This window comes from Phyllostomus discolor, chromosome 8 (assembly GCF_004126475.2).
Source record: "Phyllostomus discolor isolate MPI-MPIP mPhyDis1 chromosome 8, mPhyDis1.pri.v3, whole genome shotgun sequence".
Classification (NCBI taxonomy): domain Eukaryota; kingdom Metazoa; phylum Chordata; class Mammalia; order Chiroptera; family Phyllostomidae; genus Phyllostomus; species Phyllostomus discolor.
In genome coordinates, this window is record NC_040910.2 from 89,329,899 (window position 1) to 89,345,677 (window position 15,779).

A 15,779-nucleotide genomic window follows, 5' to 3' on the forward strand; every position below is an offset into this window, starting at 1 on the left:
TTTATAAATGGAAATATTGTCCCAGTAAGATACTAAGTACAGAATTCATAAAATAAAAAATGGATAAATATGATTATATAAAAATCTAATTTCTTCATAGCAGAAATTACTATACATGTAATCAAAAGACAAATGACAAACTGGAACATAAATTTTCAATTTGAAACACAGAAAGGACTAACATCCCTAGTATATAAAGAGCTACTACAGATTGATAAGGGAACAAGCCAATAATCTATTGAAAAAATGGGCAGAGACTATGTAGAGACAATTCACAGAACAGGAAACATGAATCATTATTAAATATATAAGAAAGCTTTCACTTTCTTTCATAGTAAGAGCAATTCACCTGAAAACTACCCAGACAGTACTAGTCTTTTCAGATTGGCAAAGGTCAGATAGGCCATCTCACCCAGCGGGTAAGAGCCTGAATTTCGGCTTGGAGGACCTGGGTTTGAGTTCAAGGTTCACAACCTCCAGGTTAGGTGAGTTACTATACTTCTATGGAGCGCAAATTGGTGATGTCTACCCACATTTAACATATACTCTTTAATTGAGCATTTAATTCATTAATTTATCATGAGCAACGATGTCTTTGTGATATAGTGTTTTATAATAAAGAAAATGTATTGGGTCTTTCTCCTGTTTCTGGCACAGGGCTGCAAAAAAAAAAAACAAAAAACCCCAAAACAAAAAAACAAAACCCTGGGAATTCCCTCCCTACGGAAAGAAAAAAGTGTCTTTTGTTATGTTAATAAGACTTTGACCTGCACCTAAGGATGGGGCCTGGTTGCCAGGAGACTCAATCACGTGTTTGGAGATTTAGAATTTACAGTCCGGCCTCCCGACCTTCAAGGAGAGGAAAGAGGCTGGAGACTGAGTTCAATGACTTAATCAATCATGTCTGTGTAATCAAGTCTCCATAAAAACCCTAAAGGAGCGGGTTCGGGGAACTTCCGGGTTGGTGAACACGTGGAGTCGGGGAGCGTGGCCACGGGAGCTCTGTGCTCTTTTCCCGTGGTCTCTTCCAGTACATCTCTTCAATAGGGTTTTTTCCTGAGATATTATATCCTTTTACTTAAAGGCCATAATCTAGTAAAAATGAACCTTCTGAGTTCTATAAACTGCTCTAGCAGATTAATCGGACTTAAAGAGATGGTTGTGGGAACTTCTCATCTATAGCCAGTTGGTCAGAAGCACAGGTGTATGGGGGTGGAGGGAAGCAACTTTATAGGTTGAATCCTTAATCTGTGGGATTTGATGCTATCTCCAGGTAAATAGTGTCAGAACTGAGTTGAGCTGGACACCCAGCTAATGTCCAAAGACTCGCTTGGTGGTGTGTGTGGGGGGGAAACCTCCACATATTAGAATGCAGGTGTAGAACCCTTTTACCCTTTAAAAATCATTTATTTATTTATAGATTTGACTTATTTATTTTTAGACAGAGGGGAAGGGAGGGAGAGAGGCAGAGAAACATCAATGTGTGGTTGCCTCTCCCATGTCCCCTACTGGGGACCTGGCCTGTAACCCAGGCATGTGCCCTGACTGGGAATTGAACAGGAGACTCTGTTTCACAGTCCAGTGCTCAATCCACTGAGCCACACCAGCCTGGGCCCCTTTTACCCTTATGAGATATATTTGTTGTGGTGTTCATTGATTAGCAAAAGATTGGAAACAACCTAATAAGGGATTGGTTAAAAGAGTTATGATATATTCAAATTGTGCACTGAAAGGAATGATAAACCAGGTGTGAATAAAGATTATGTATTATCAGTTTCCATCTTGTAATATTGGCTCATCTCTAACATCCCTAAGCAGGGGGCTTGGACAAGATTGGAGGATGCCTTTTCACTGTGTACTCCTTTGTCTTTTTATATTTTGAGTAAAATTTATTGCCTATTCACAGAAAAAATATAATATTGACATTTAAAAAATTAAAATTGAAGCCCCCAGCAGTGGGGTTGATCTTTAGGAAGACTTTCTAGAGTGGCTACTTGTGGTTAGGCAGATGTAAATCAAAGAGCACCCCTTACTCTGGGGGCTTCCAGAGATTGAGCCACTGCACCAAAGTTCCTTGGATTGCAGAGCTCAAAAGTTGTTGGGGAAGAAGTGGGAAAATCTGCCCTTCAGGAGGCTTAATGGCATTAGTCTCACTGATGGACTGAGCTGATCTTCACTGAGGTCATCTGAAGGACCTAAGGGACCCTCCTGGGAATATGTAAGCAGATTGGCCAGCCAGTGCCTGAGTGCCCTATAGCCTCCTTCTGACAGTGGCTCAGTAGGAGAGCCACTCCAGCAACTGTGGCAGAAATGAGCCCCTTTGGAGACTCTTTTGGAAGAGCCTCTAGGGACAAAAGAAAAACAGCCATTTCAGTGATAAACAAGAGGGGTCTTCATTTTTGTACTTTATGCTGGAGAAGCAGGGCAAATTGGTTATGCTTAAATATCATCATTAGCGACTTTCTACTTCGTGCTTCCCATATCGTATGTTATTTATTTGTTTGAATCAGATTCTGAGAAGTGGGGTTTAAGGAGTGAAAAGATATGGACATATTATATAACTTTGTCGAAAGGTAGCATCCAATTTATATCCTTCCAGCTGTGTAAAACACAATGAGCTCTTCCACATGAAAACTTGTAAGCCCTGGCTGGCATAGCTCAGTGGATTGAGCGCGGGCTGCGAACCAAAGTGTCGCAGGTTCGATTCCCAGTCAGGGTACATGCCTGGGTTGCAGGCCATGACCCCCAGCAACCACACATTGATGTTTCTCTCTCTCTCTCTCTTTAAGCCCTGGTTGGTGTAGCTCAGTGGATTGAGTGTGGGCTGGGAACCAAAGTGTCCCAGGTTCAATTCCCAGCCAGGGTACATTCCTGGGTTGCAGGCCATAACCTCCAGCAACCGCACATTGATGTCTCTCTCTCTCTCTCTCTCTCTCTCTCTCTCCCTCCCTCCTTTCCCTCCCTAAAAATAAATAAATAAAAAATATTAAAAAAAAAAAAAAGAAAAGAAAACTTGTACACGAATTCTCATAATTGCCAAAGAGTGGAAATATCCCCAAATGCCTGGGAAATGAGGAATAGATAAGTAAAAATGTGTTATAGTCCCACAATGGGATATTATTTGACAATGAAATGGTTTGAAATACTGATACATGCTACAATATGGATGAATCTTGAGAATAGAATGCAAAGTGAAAGAAGCTAGTTACAAAAAGCCACCTGTTGACGTCCATTTATTTGAAATGTCCATAATAGGCAAACCTATAGAAGCAGAAAGTGGAGTACAGGTTCTCTCTGGCTGGGGGAAAGTGGAGTGGGGAGTGACTGCTAATAGTGTGGTTTTCTTCCTGGGGTGATGAAAATGTTCTAAAATTTGATATGATCGTACAACTTTGTGAATATACTAAAACCACTGAATTGTACACTTGAAAAAGACTAACTGTGTGGTATATGAATTATACCTCAATACAGCTATTATAGAAAAAGGCTAAGAGTTCTATGAAACCCTGATTCATATGAGGTTGTTTATTGTTATATTTTTCTGATTCAATTAATGAGAACTATTTTAATAACTACATATTTTTTATCTTTTGAGGATATTTAACATTTTTTCTTTGGTAAACTATCTGTGCAAGTACATTACTCTTTTAATTTTAACCCATTAGTCTTTTGGGTTAATGTGTTTTTTCTTATAAATTTAAGTTCTTTACTAATAAAATATTAAAATTTTCCTAATTAGGTTTGGGAACAAAATGCAGTCAGCCTCTTTCAGTTTTGTTAGATATACATAATTTTTCTTAGATATGTGTACGTTTAAAAATAACTATATGTAGTTAAATCCAGAATTTTTTCTTTTGTAATTGCTTTTGTTTTTTCTAAGCTTTGGAAGATATTCTCAAAAGGAAATAATAAAAATAAATAAGAAAACAGAAATAAGGTTGAATTAATAAATAAATTGAAGGGCTGATTCTTTGAAAAACTAAAATAATCTGGTGATCTAATTAAGCTAAAAAAGGGGTGTGCAACCCACACTAACTAGAGTTAGAAATGAGGAAGAGAATATAATATCAGATAGGAAGACATTAACCGCCTGTCATCTTCAGCACTATTCTAGTACATCTGCAATTAATTTTTTAAAAGGATTTTATTTATTCATTTTTAGAGAGGGGGGAAGGCGGGAGAAAGAGAAGGAGAGAACATTGATGTGAGAGAGAAAGATTGAAAGATTGATCTCTCGCGTGCATCCTGACTCGGGACCCAAAGGGCTACCCGAGTGTGTGTCCTGACTGGGAATCTGACCAGCAACTTTTCACTTTGCAGGACGACACCCAACCAACTGAACCACACCAGTCAGGCACATCTGTAATTCTTAATGAAGTGGAAAAATTTTCTGGGGAAATATAAATTACCCAAATTGATCAATGAAAAGATTGCATGTCAGAAAAAGCAAACAAGTATGGAAGAAATTAAACATGGGTATCATTAAAAAAATTAATTCCAATATCTCTGAGTCCAGAGAATGTACTGGTCCACTGTCAGCTTTCGGGAAAAGAAAAGCTTGTGGGCAGGCAGGGAGACGGAGAGCCTCACTTTTCTGAAAAAGTGAGAAAGAGTTCATGCCCTTTGACTTCAATTCTGGGACTCATTCCAATAAATAAACAGATTTATAAGCAAGAGGATTCATCATACATTGAAACTAGTGAAAAATTTGAAACAACTTAAATATTAATATGTGAATGGACAGTAAATCAATTATATTCACAGGATAAAATGCAATATGGCCACCTAACTTGTGTTCAAATAATATTTAATGATATAGAAACAGTCTCCCCCCTGACTGGAGTGCCTCAGCGGGTTGGGCATTGTCCTAAAAACCGAAATGTCACCAGTTGGACTCCTGGTCAGGGCACATGCCTGGGTTGCAGGCTAGGTGCCCGGTTAGGGGCATGTGAGAGGCTATCAATTGATATTTCTCTCTCACATTGATGTTTCTTTCCTTCTCTTCCTCTTTCCCTTCTAAAAATAAATAAATTAAATCTTAAAAAGAAGAAATAGTCTCAAGATAAATGAAAAAATCTGGATATAAAATTGATTTTTTTCATTTATGGATAAAAACAAAAGCTGGATAGAAATATTAATAATGATTATGTTTGGATATATGAAATTTTCTCCTTTGTACCTTTCTAATTTTCCAAATTTTCTACATCAACCAGGAAAATAATTACCTAAATAGTTTGCATAGAATAAGGAATAAAAGGAAATATATCAAAATGGTAACAATGGTGACCTTTGAGTATTAGATAATAAATTGTTTTTAGCCCTGGCTGGTGTGGCTCAGTGGATTGAGTGCCGGCCTGAGAACCAAATGGTCACTGGTTTGACTCCCAGTCAGGGCACGTGCCTCGGTTGTGGGCTAGGTCCCCAGTAAGGGGTGCAAGAAGCACCCACACACTGATGTTTCTCTTTCTCTCTTTCTCCCTCCCTTCCCCCCGCTAAAAATAGATAAAATCATTAAAAAGTTGTTTTTAGTCTTTCCTTTATAGTGTTCACCATTTCCCAACTTTTATAATGAGCAATTATTGCTTTTATAATAAACATTTAAAAAACAATCAGTCTCCATAAGCTATATAACATTTGAATAATATGTTTTACTTTTTCATAATTATTTTAAGTTCATGTTAAGCATGTATAGCAAATCTCACACTGTGTATATGATTTTGTAATTTACTCTCCCTTTATGTACAATATTATGAACACTTTTACAGTCCTTAAGTACTCATCTAAGATATTTTTTGGGATTGCATAATGTTTTCTTATAGTTTTTAGCAGATTTAGTTTATTTTCTTTTTCTTTTTTGAATTCAAACTCTGCTTCAGTGAACATTCTTATTCATAAATCTTTCTCGGATAGTCCTCTAGTTTTTGAGTTTTCGATAGTCTCTTGAATGAGGGTAGCTCAGCCTTGACTTTTTCTCTATCATGGAGTAGGCAGATTTCACCTTGCTTTGCTCAGAGTTGTTGTGAGAGCAAAAGACCACTTATTCCCTCCCCAGGAGGGCAGTCTAGACCAGTGTCCCTTTAACCTGATGTGCATTTGAGTAGCCTGGCCATCTTTTTAAAGTACATGTTCTGATTCAGTAGGTTTGGGCTGGCCCTGAGATCCACCAATTTTCTAATGGGTTTCCCAAGAAGTCCATGCTGTGGTTCCACAGACCACACTTTGAGGAGCAGGTTCAAGGCCAGTGTATCTTCCACTTATGGAAACTACTCCAAAAGCCTTCCTCTTGTCTCAAGTTCTGTCTCAATAGAATTCCAATCCTAGTTCCTGCACGCAGGAATCCAAAATCACATGAACAAGTTTAATTCACTGGAATGTGTTATTTTAAGGCAGCTAATGTGTTCCTCTGAGTTTTCTTTCTCAGCTTTTCCAAGCATTCTGTGTGGAACATGACATGAAGCCTCTCAGCATTTTGATTCCTTTCCCCTTTGTCTCTTTTAGAGTATAGCACCCAGAACTGAAAATGTTGCTATCGTGTAGGCTGATGGGCTGCATGTAGAAGGGGGTGCATCATGACCCTCATTGCCAATAGAATCCTGCTCTGAATTCAGCTAAAAGCCCATGTCAGTATATGACTCATGCCAAGCCCATTGTCAGCTAAGATCCTGAAGTCATTTCCACACAGGCCGTTGTTGATTCACATCTCTAGTTGCCTCTGAGACCAAGTTACTCAGCGAGCCCCTCTTTTTAAAAATTTATGGAGAGGAAAGGAGAGAGCTTGATTTGTTGTTCCACTTATTTATGCACTCATTGGTTGCTTCTTGTGTGTGCCCTAAGTGGGGATCAAACCCACAACCTTGGTACATTGGGATGATACTCTAACCAAGTGAGCTACCCAGCCAGCACCCCAAGGAAGCCCTCTGAAGCTCCAGTTTCTCTTGTGAATTTGGCATAGGGTCGTCCTTGCCTCAACGAAAGGTGCTGTGGCCACAGGAAGGGGGCACTGTTGAGTCAGAGATCCTAGCACCATTTGGACCAATATAAAGGTGTCAGGCATGGGTATTTGCCAATTATACCTTTATCAGCTTGTTTAGTAGTCCTGCTACTGACAATTAGATTTTTTTCTGAAGAAAGAATCTATAGCAGTTGATGATATTGCAGAAGTTTTTATTTTTAGTTTATTGAAGGGAGCTTTCTCCTATGTAACTATTTCTTTTCCCCTGCCCATTCAATCAATGTGTGGTGAAATTATATATATATTAGTAATATGTAATATGATTTTAACATATGCTCTTGGTGGGAAATTCAGAAAACATCAAAGTCAAAGAGGAAAATAAAAATATGATGCCATTGTCTAGGGGCCACCATTATTGACATTTGGTGCATTTCTTTTTTTTTACTTTAACATTGTTGTAGAGTGTCTTCCAATCACCAACTACGGAGCAAGAGGGGAATGGAATGGGTACCTCTGCCTGGTTTGTTTTCACTCCCATCTCTGAAGCTGGAAGAATATTAATCATCCTCCAGACGAGATCCTGGGAGGTTTGGTGCATTTCTTTCATTCTTTCTTATTTATGTATTTTTATACAAATAAAAATATACAAATAATACAAATACAAAAATATACAAATATTGGGTTTTAAAACACAATATTTTTACTGTGCTATTACATGTAATAGATGCTCATTATATAAAGAAATAGGAAATAGCCCTGGCTGGTGTAGCTCAGTGGATTGAACGTGGGCTGCGAACCAAAGCATTGTAGGTTCGATTCCCAGTCAGGGCACATGCCTGGGTTGCAGGCCATGGCCCCCAGCAACCGAACATTGATGTTTCTTTCTCTCTCTTTCTCCCTCCCTTCCCTCTCTAAAAATAAATAAATAAAATCTTAAAAAAAAGAAGTAGAAAATACAAGTATACAAAAAAAAGAAGAAAGAGAAATCCACATTGCATTTTGATATGTTTCTCTTAAGATGTTTAAATATGCATATATTATGTATTGTTCCGTTAAGGAATGAATTTGTACAGTAATATTATATTAAAAGCTTATTTCATTTGACAGCGTGATTAAAGCATTTTCCTATGTCAAAAAATAGATATACTTATATAATATATATGCTATGTATCTTATATTTAATACATTTCTACAACATTATTTTAATGGCTGCATGTATTCCATCATATGAATTTACCATAATTTATTTGACAGATCCTGTATGATTAGATATTCATATAGTTTAAAATTTCCTGCTGGAATACAACCCTTTTAATCTTAACAGAACCATTCCACTAGGTCATTTTTTTTTTTAGATTATTTTATTGCTGTTCAATTACAGTTGTCTGCATTTATCTCCCCCCACACCCTCCCCACCTAGGTCATGTGTTTTTAACTTCTTTGTTAGTATTTACTACTCGATAATGCTTAACTCAAGTGTTCTGAAACATTTATAACTTTATTACAAATACACATTTCAAGTATTAACGTAGCTTAACTGCTTGGCATTTACAGCCCATATGGCCATCTATTAATTGAATATATTATAGATTGCTTAGCTGTAACATAATTATAAATGGCACATTAGAAATGGATATTTTCAACAAGAAAATTCACAATGAATGTTCAACAATACAGTAGATAGCTTTTGTCCTTATTTTCTGTATTTCTATATTCTATAGGTTTCCTATATTCATATTCATAAGCATTTTTGATATTCATGCCCCTTTTCAAGCTGTAGAAGCTGAGGTAACTCAAGCCAACTGAACTTCACCTTTCAGGCCACTCTGCCATGGGGGTGGGCGCATTTCACCTTGGTTTCCTCAGAGTTCTCTCAGGTGTCTCCCTCATAATGACAAAGGGGAGGAATTCCCTCCAGGATCGTGACTCAGTCCCTCTTCATGGCTTCAGTTCTATGGAAAACTGTTTTAGAGAATGCTTAGTGAACTTTGTGTGTTTTCACATTGTGAGGGTTTACTCTGTAAGAATATTATTTCACCTGTATTTGGAGAAAGTTGCTTGTTTTGGCAATTCCTCTTTTGTTATGAGAATTCACATGAGCCAGATTCCACTTTCAGAAATGCTGTGGGCCAAACTTCATGCTGTGTAAATTCATACCTAAAGACCGTAAATTTCTGAATGGGTTCTTAAAATGAAATGCAGCTTACTTGGGCTCACTGCTTCTCCTTAGAAATTAAGGAAGTGATTTAAATGCCTACATGCAGCCATAGATTTAAACTGCTAATGATAGCAGTGAATGAAATCAGAAAGAAGACATCAATATTTTCAGATGGCTTAGATCATATATTTTAATAATTTTGTAAATAAAATTGTTGTTGAGGGGAATCTTTCTTGGTTCCTATAAAGATAACAAGTAATTCTGTCAGACATTTTTAAAGACAGCAACTTGATAGGGAAGAATGTAGTTAATTTCATGCTTGACAGAGTTTGGCACAAAAAATTTTGATGAATGAATGTGTATCTTATATTCACTTTCCCAGGGTAGGAGAAAATATGGCTCTGGTCTCTTAATTACCATATGGGATATGTTTTCAGAGGAGGGTGACACAAATTGATGGTGTAATTTTGTTTGAGTTTAAATATTTGGTTTTCAGATGCTCTCCTCATGTTTTTCTTATCCCAGTCTCAATCTGCTGACTGTGGTTCTGCTTTTCTAACCCTGTACTAAATCCACGTCCCACCTCTAGTTAAGAGTCTTTGTCCTCTAGGAGTCCAGGTGATGTGTTGGCCATGACATAGCTAACCTATTTGAACAATCTCTGAACTAGACATGGGAATGGGGCATAATGTTGCACCAGTGTTATAATATCGATCTTTCTGTGGAATGAGGAGAGAAAATCCTTTTTCAGCTCAGTCCCTAATCAAAAAGCAACTCTTCTTAGGTCTGAGCTAGTTCTCAAGAGGCCTTATATATATTTCCACTCTCTCTCCTGGCACTCTGCTGGAGGATGAGAGACCACATGGAGCAAAAGGAAACCATCCCCCCTGAGGCCATCTTAGATCAGCCAGCCCCCAGTTGATCTGCTAGCTAACTGACAGAGGACCAAAGATGCATGAGTGAGTCCACCTGAGGCCAGAGCCCAGTTCACATTGCTGAGCCATGTAATTGTGAGCTAAATAAATTACTGTGGTTTTACACACTGACTTAGAGGTTGTTTGTTACACAGCAAAAGCTCAGACCCGTTTGGGAGGTCTCGTCACATCACAGGTTTAATAACTGGCTCAATTTTACTTGATTGTGAGGCAACCCTTGGCACTACCCTGCTCTTCCCTAACACCTTCAGCTCTACAATAGCACTTCAGCATGTTAGTTGAAGTCTTGAGCACTGTAGACTCAGACCTGGGTCTGAATCCAGTCTCTTTCACATATTAGTTGTATGACCTTGATGGGCAAGTCATTTTCCCCTTGCTGAATTTTTTCCCAACTGTAAAAATGAAAAGAATATCACTTAATAGTATCAGTTGTGGTTGCTTATGCGATATCCATTCCTGGCCCCCATACCCTTACTTCCTAACAGAACCCTGATTTCAGATATTCATACATCCTCCACACCCTTCTCTGCACTCTCTGCGTAGCCTAGATGGGGGCATGATTCCTGATTAGTCTGAACTAGTCTTTGAAATTCCATTGCTCTCGCCAAAAATCAGTTTACGAGTGGGTACATGACTGAATTCTGACCAATGCGAGATCGAGAGGGGATGATGCTGATGTGGAGGGACTTCTGGAAAAGATTTCGTCACTCCTAAGAAGCAGGCAGAGGAAGGGACATTCTGTTTCTTCTGGAGATTGTTTGGTCTGATTAAGAGGCCTGGGACTACTGCAGTGGAGGACGACTACTATCATGTCATGGAGGGCGTTACCAGAAGGCAAAGCCAAAGCTCTGAGGAAGGCAGAGGCACGAGATGGAAAGAACCTGGGTCCTTGAACATGTCACTAAACCACTGAAACTCCGATGATGGAATGAATCCTATCTCAGAGCTACTTACTATATGAAATAACAAATCTTCTACAATATTTAAATTTGTTTGAGTCAGATATTCTGTCTTTGCTAACCAAAGCATCTTAAATGTTATTATGTTCATTAGCATAGCACATAGCAAGCTCTCAATAAATATTAGTTCTTAAGAAGCCAATATTATATTGGCTTCTTTTCCTTACTTATTAAATGGTTTCAGATTTCCCAGATCTTGGAAAAACACTGAATCCTACTGACTCTCCTTTCCAGGTATGGTACTATTTTCTTTACTTATAGCTCTAGATCTAAAGCAGGGATTGGCACTATGGCCAGTGCGCCAAATCTGCCTGCTGCCTGCTTTTATAAATAAAGTCTTATTAGAACACAGCTACTAGACACATTCACCTGTGGATGCTGTTGTATTGCATCAGGTGAAGTTTACAATATTTACTCACTGGCCCCTTATAGAAAAAGTTTGCCAGCCCATGTTCTCCATCCAGTTCTTCACCTCCTCAATGATTATTCACACGAGGGCCTAGTCAACAATGCAGATTAGAGCTTCCACCCCAGATTCTGCTTCACCGGACATATCAGTTAGAACTGTTCGTAGGCAAGACTGAAAATGTGACCCAAACTATGTGGTAGCTTTAGGAATGCTGGATACAGGAGCTCAAATAGGACAATCAGAATCAAATTCCACTCTCCATCTCTTGGCTTTCTTCTTCTCTGTTGACTTCAGTCTCAGCTAGCCTCTGCCATGGAAGGCCACAATACGGCACAGCAGTGCCTTTCTTTCTAGTTCATGTTTAATGGGAAAGAGGTAACATCTTTCTTAATATTTCAGTTAAACTTTGGGGAATCACTGGGACTGAGCGACTCAAGCACTGAAAATGCGCTTTAGAAGGCAACAGATAATTCCCTTCTTACCCTTTGTATTTTATGTATCGTGTCCTTGTTGGTTGTCTTCCTTCACTAGATTACAAACTCTAAGAACAGTGCTCAACAGCTAGCATAGGCTTAGGAAAGATCATTTTGAATGAATGCGTAAGTATATTTATTTAAAAACTGGGATCATTCTTCACATATAATTTTGTTTGCTGCTTTAAAAAAGTTTGTGTATTTAAATCATGAGCATTCCTTTATGTCATTAAAGCTGTTTGGATTGGCTTCTAAAGGCAACAAGCAGCCATTGAAGGTTTTTAAGCAATGGTTGACACTGACCCATTGGCTTATGAGCCGTGTTGATCTCATTTTGGCCCATATTCTCTGCATTACCCATGAAGACTGCATCATACAAATATTTCCACATCTCCTCCCATCCCGCCCTTGGAGAACCATGTTGTAGCTACTACAGTTTTTATTTTGAAGATGATTGGATATGACTTTTTTTTTCAGCCTGCTCATGTTGCTCAGTTGTCCAAAGTAGTTGCAGTTGAGTGATGCGCCCGCTCCCTTTCCCCGGGGGCTGGGGCTGCTACCTCATCCTGAAAAGATGTGTTGTTTCATGATATCAGCTTACAGCAAACCATGCACAGATAACTTTTCAAACATTTAATTGTAATACTTCCATGCTTAAATCACCAAATTGGCTTTGGAAAATATGCAAGCTCTTCAAATTATAATCTCTTTTAACTCAGAATTCACAATATAACAGGGCAGTCTGTATACTTAAGACATTTGAAAATGGGGGCATAAAAATGGCCTAGATGTACAGGATTTTCTATTTTTTTTAAGAAGCACAGTATTGTGCCCTGGCTGATGTAGCTCAGTGGATTGAGCATGGGTCTGCAAACCAAAAGGATGCAGGTTCGATTCCCAGCCAGTGCACATGCCTGGGTTGTGGACCAGGTCCCTGATGGGGGGCTCATGAGAGGCAACCACACATTGATGTTTCTCTCCACCTCTTTCTCCTTCTCTTCCCCTCTCTCTAAAAAAAAATAAATAGATGAAATCTTTAAAAATAGAAAAAGCAGCACAGTATTGTAAATGCAGTAAATAGTGAAATTCATCAGCTATGCAGTGTGCCTTTTGACCTGTATTGTATATAATATAATTGGGAGTGGAAGGGACTTGGAGGTTGTTTTAGTTCCCTGGGGCTCCTGTGATCAAGTATAACCAACAGGGTGGCTGAAAACAACAGAAGTTTATTCTCATAGTTCTGAAGGTTGCAGGTCTGAAACTATAGTGTCGGCAAGGCCATGCTTTCTCTGACACCGGGTAGAGCCCTCCCTTGTCTCTCTCCAGCTGCTGGGGGTCACCAGCAATCCTTGGCATTCCATGGCTTGCAACTGCACCCTCCAGTCCATGCCTCTGTCCTCGCACGGCATTCTTCCTGTGTGTCTCTGTCTTCACAGGGTGTTTTCCTCTTATTATAAAAATACCAGTTGCATTGAATTAGGATCCATCGTAATCATCTAGCTTACATTTTCAAAGACCCTGTTTCCAAATAAGGTCACATTTACTGGTACAGGGGTTGCAGTTTAGAACTTAAATGTATCTTTCTGAAGGACATCTTCCCACTCTCACTGGGGTGAGATAGTTGCTGCTGAACTGATGTAGCTATAGGAATTGGTTGGAAAGCTGGGTGGGTAGGATGCATCATCTTACCCACCCAGCTTTCCAACCACTTAAGATCATCTAAAGTGATGCAGGGAAAGTCTGGCGCTGGGCTGAGCACAGGGTCCACTGATGAGGATATCCAGCTGGTGGCAAATATTAAGGAGGTACATGGGTAGGATGGTTGTCATCCTCGATTGCCACTGTCCAACAGAAGTATAAAGTGGGTCACATTTGCAGTTTCAAAATTTCCAGTACTCATATTAAAAAAAGTAAAAAGAAATGGGGAAATTAACTTTAACACTATATTTTATTTAACCCAATCTATCCCAAATATTATCATTTCAATGTCATCAGTATAAAAATATTAAATATTTTCCCATATTGAGTCCCATACTCCTGAAGAGGGAAAGGTGTTGCCAGTGGAGACAAAGTGGGTGTGAGGGATGGGGATCCACTTAGACTTGCTAAGTAAGGGGAGGGGATAGTTAGACGGTTCTTCTCTGCAGTGAGATCCCTTGGAAATGAATGGTAAGAAGTCACACCTGGGCCAGGAGTATGGGCAGGAAATCTACCAGACAATCACTCTCTGTCTTCCTCTTTGGGGCTACGAAGCCTCTTATCTCCACTTCTCTCTGTCTGCTTTTTAGTATCTTTCTACACACTCATTTCCTCTTTTGTTTATCTACTCTAACCTTAAAATGCCTTCTTCAGATGCGAACTCTGTGACCTCCCAACCCAGCTGCCCACTGCTAACTTAGTGTCCCAGTGTCCTCATTTCATGTTGCAAGGAGAGAAAATGTGATTGGCTTCTTGGTCTGCTACCCATCTTTGGCTCAGTTAGTTGAGGCCAAGCTCAACTACTTACAAACAAGGCCACCGAGGTTACCCTTGGGGTAAGGCAGTAGTTCTCAAAGTGGGTTCTCCCTACCTGCAGCATTAGAAGTGCAAATTCACAGGTCCCACTGCAACCTGTTGAATCAGTATCTGTGGGGATGGACCTTAGGACATCGTGTTAGAGCAATAGGTCAGGGCAGATACCTTCAGAAGGGGATGTGGATAAGGACTACCACCTTAGTGTACCAAAGCAGAGGCTGAGAAGGCAAAAGCCAAGGAGTGTGGCATGGAGGATCCCAGACCTGAAGAGACACAGGTCTTGGATGTGACCTTGGTCTCCATCACTGCAGACCAGATCTGCTGGGAGGGGGTCAGGGAAGGGGTCATGGAGAATAGCCTGGAATGTGACCTAGTCTTAAACCATGTTGGAACAGGACTGCACATGAGGGTTTTTAGTTAACCTAACTTTGAGGACCTGGGACAGGTAGGGGTAATTAGTGGGAAGGGGGGGATGAAGTGTCTGGTTGACAACTGCAAGAATATGGGGGCTGTGCTTGGCTGCTTCATCAGTTTTAAGCTGATTTGGAGGAAGCTGGACCTAATATTAAATTCAATTCATGATAGTTTAAACATTAAAGCAAGCTGAATTTTCAGCGGGGTAGAAATTGCTGAGTGCCCGATGTTTGCTTTTTCCGTGGCACATAAACTGTATTAAATTTGAAATTTATACTACAAAAATAGCTTCACAGGAGTACCATTATTAACATAACCTTACCTCAGACAGATTTTTTATTACTGGAGACAACTCTTCTATGTAAAAAATATATTAATGGCTGGAGCAGAAGAAAAATACCAACTACAGATGGTAAGCATTTGCCTGAAAAGTCACATCAAATTTAACATTAGCCTTGGAAAACAGAAACATGTTTTAAATGAAAAGTTTTAAATATTTTTAGAGCCTGGTGTCGATTTTTACCTCTGGTCTAGGATACCATCATAAAGAGTGCAACATTAAGTGATTAAAACACATTAATGAAAAAGTTGAAAACTTTTGCTCAGAAATGCTGTTTAATGAGTTGTTACAGCATTTTCACTGGAAGGTTCTATTAATGGCATCCACAGGAAAAGACATTTTGTTGGTATGAAATAGGTGGAGTTTGTATTCTTGAGACAGTTGCCTAATCCAATGATTTGATAAAGATGCACAATTCAACCGAGAGCAAATTAGAAAATAAAAAGGCTTTGAAAAGATTTTCTGCAATTCCTATACCCATTAGTGACATGTGTAGGTACAATTTACATTGCAAATGGACTTCTCTTTTAGGGAGAAAGAAAAGGGTGAATTCCTTAAGACTTTTTATTTCTCCTCTTTTGCTAAAAAATATGACTACGATTGTTATGATGAAGCAAAGCCAATG

At 39.1% G+C, this 15,779-nt stretch overlaps 1 non-coding gene across 1 annotated transcript; it reads right to left on the minus strand.

Moving 5' to 3' along the window:
* Window positions 1-7,402: 7,402 nt before the first annotated feature.
* On the minus strand, window positions 7,403-7,542 carry LOC114504411. Its single transcript, XR_003685184.1, has one exon. It is a non-coding gene; the product is annotated as a small nucleolar RNA SNORA7 (small nucleolar RNA).
* Window positions 7,543-15,779: the final 8,237 nt, after the last annotated feature.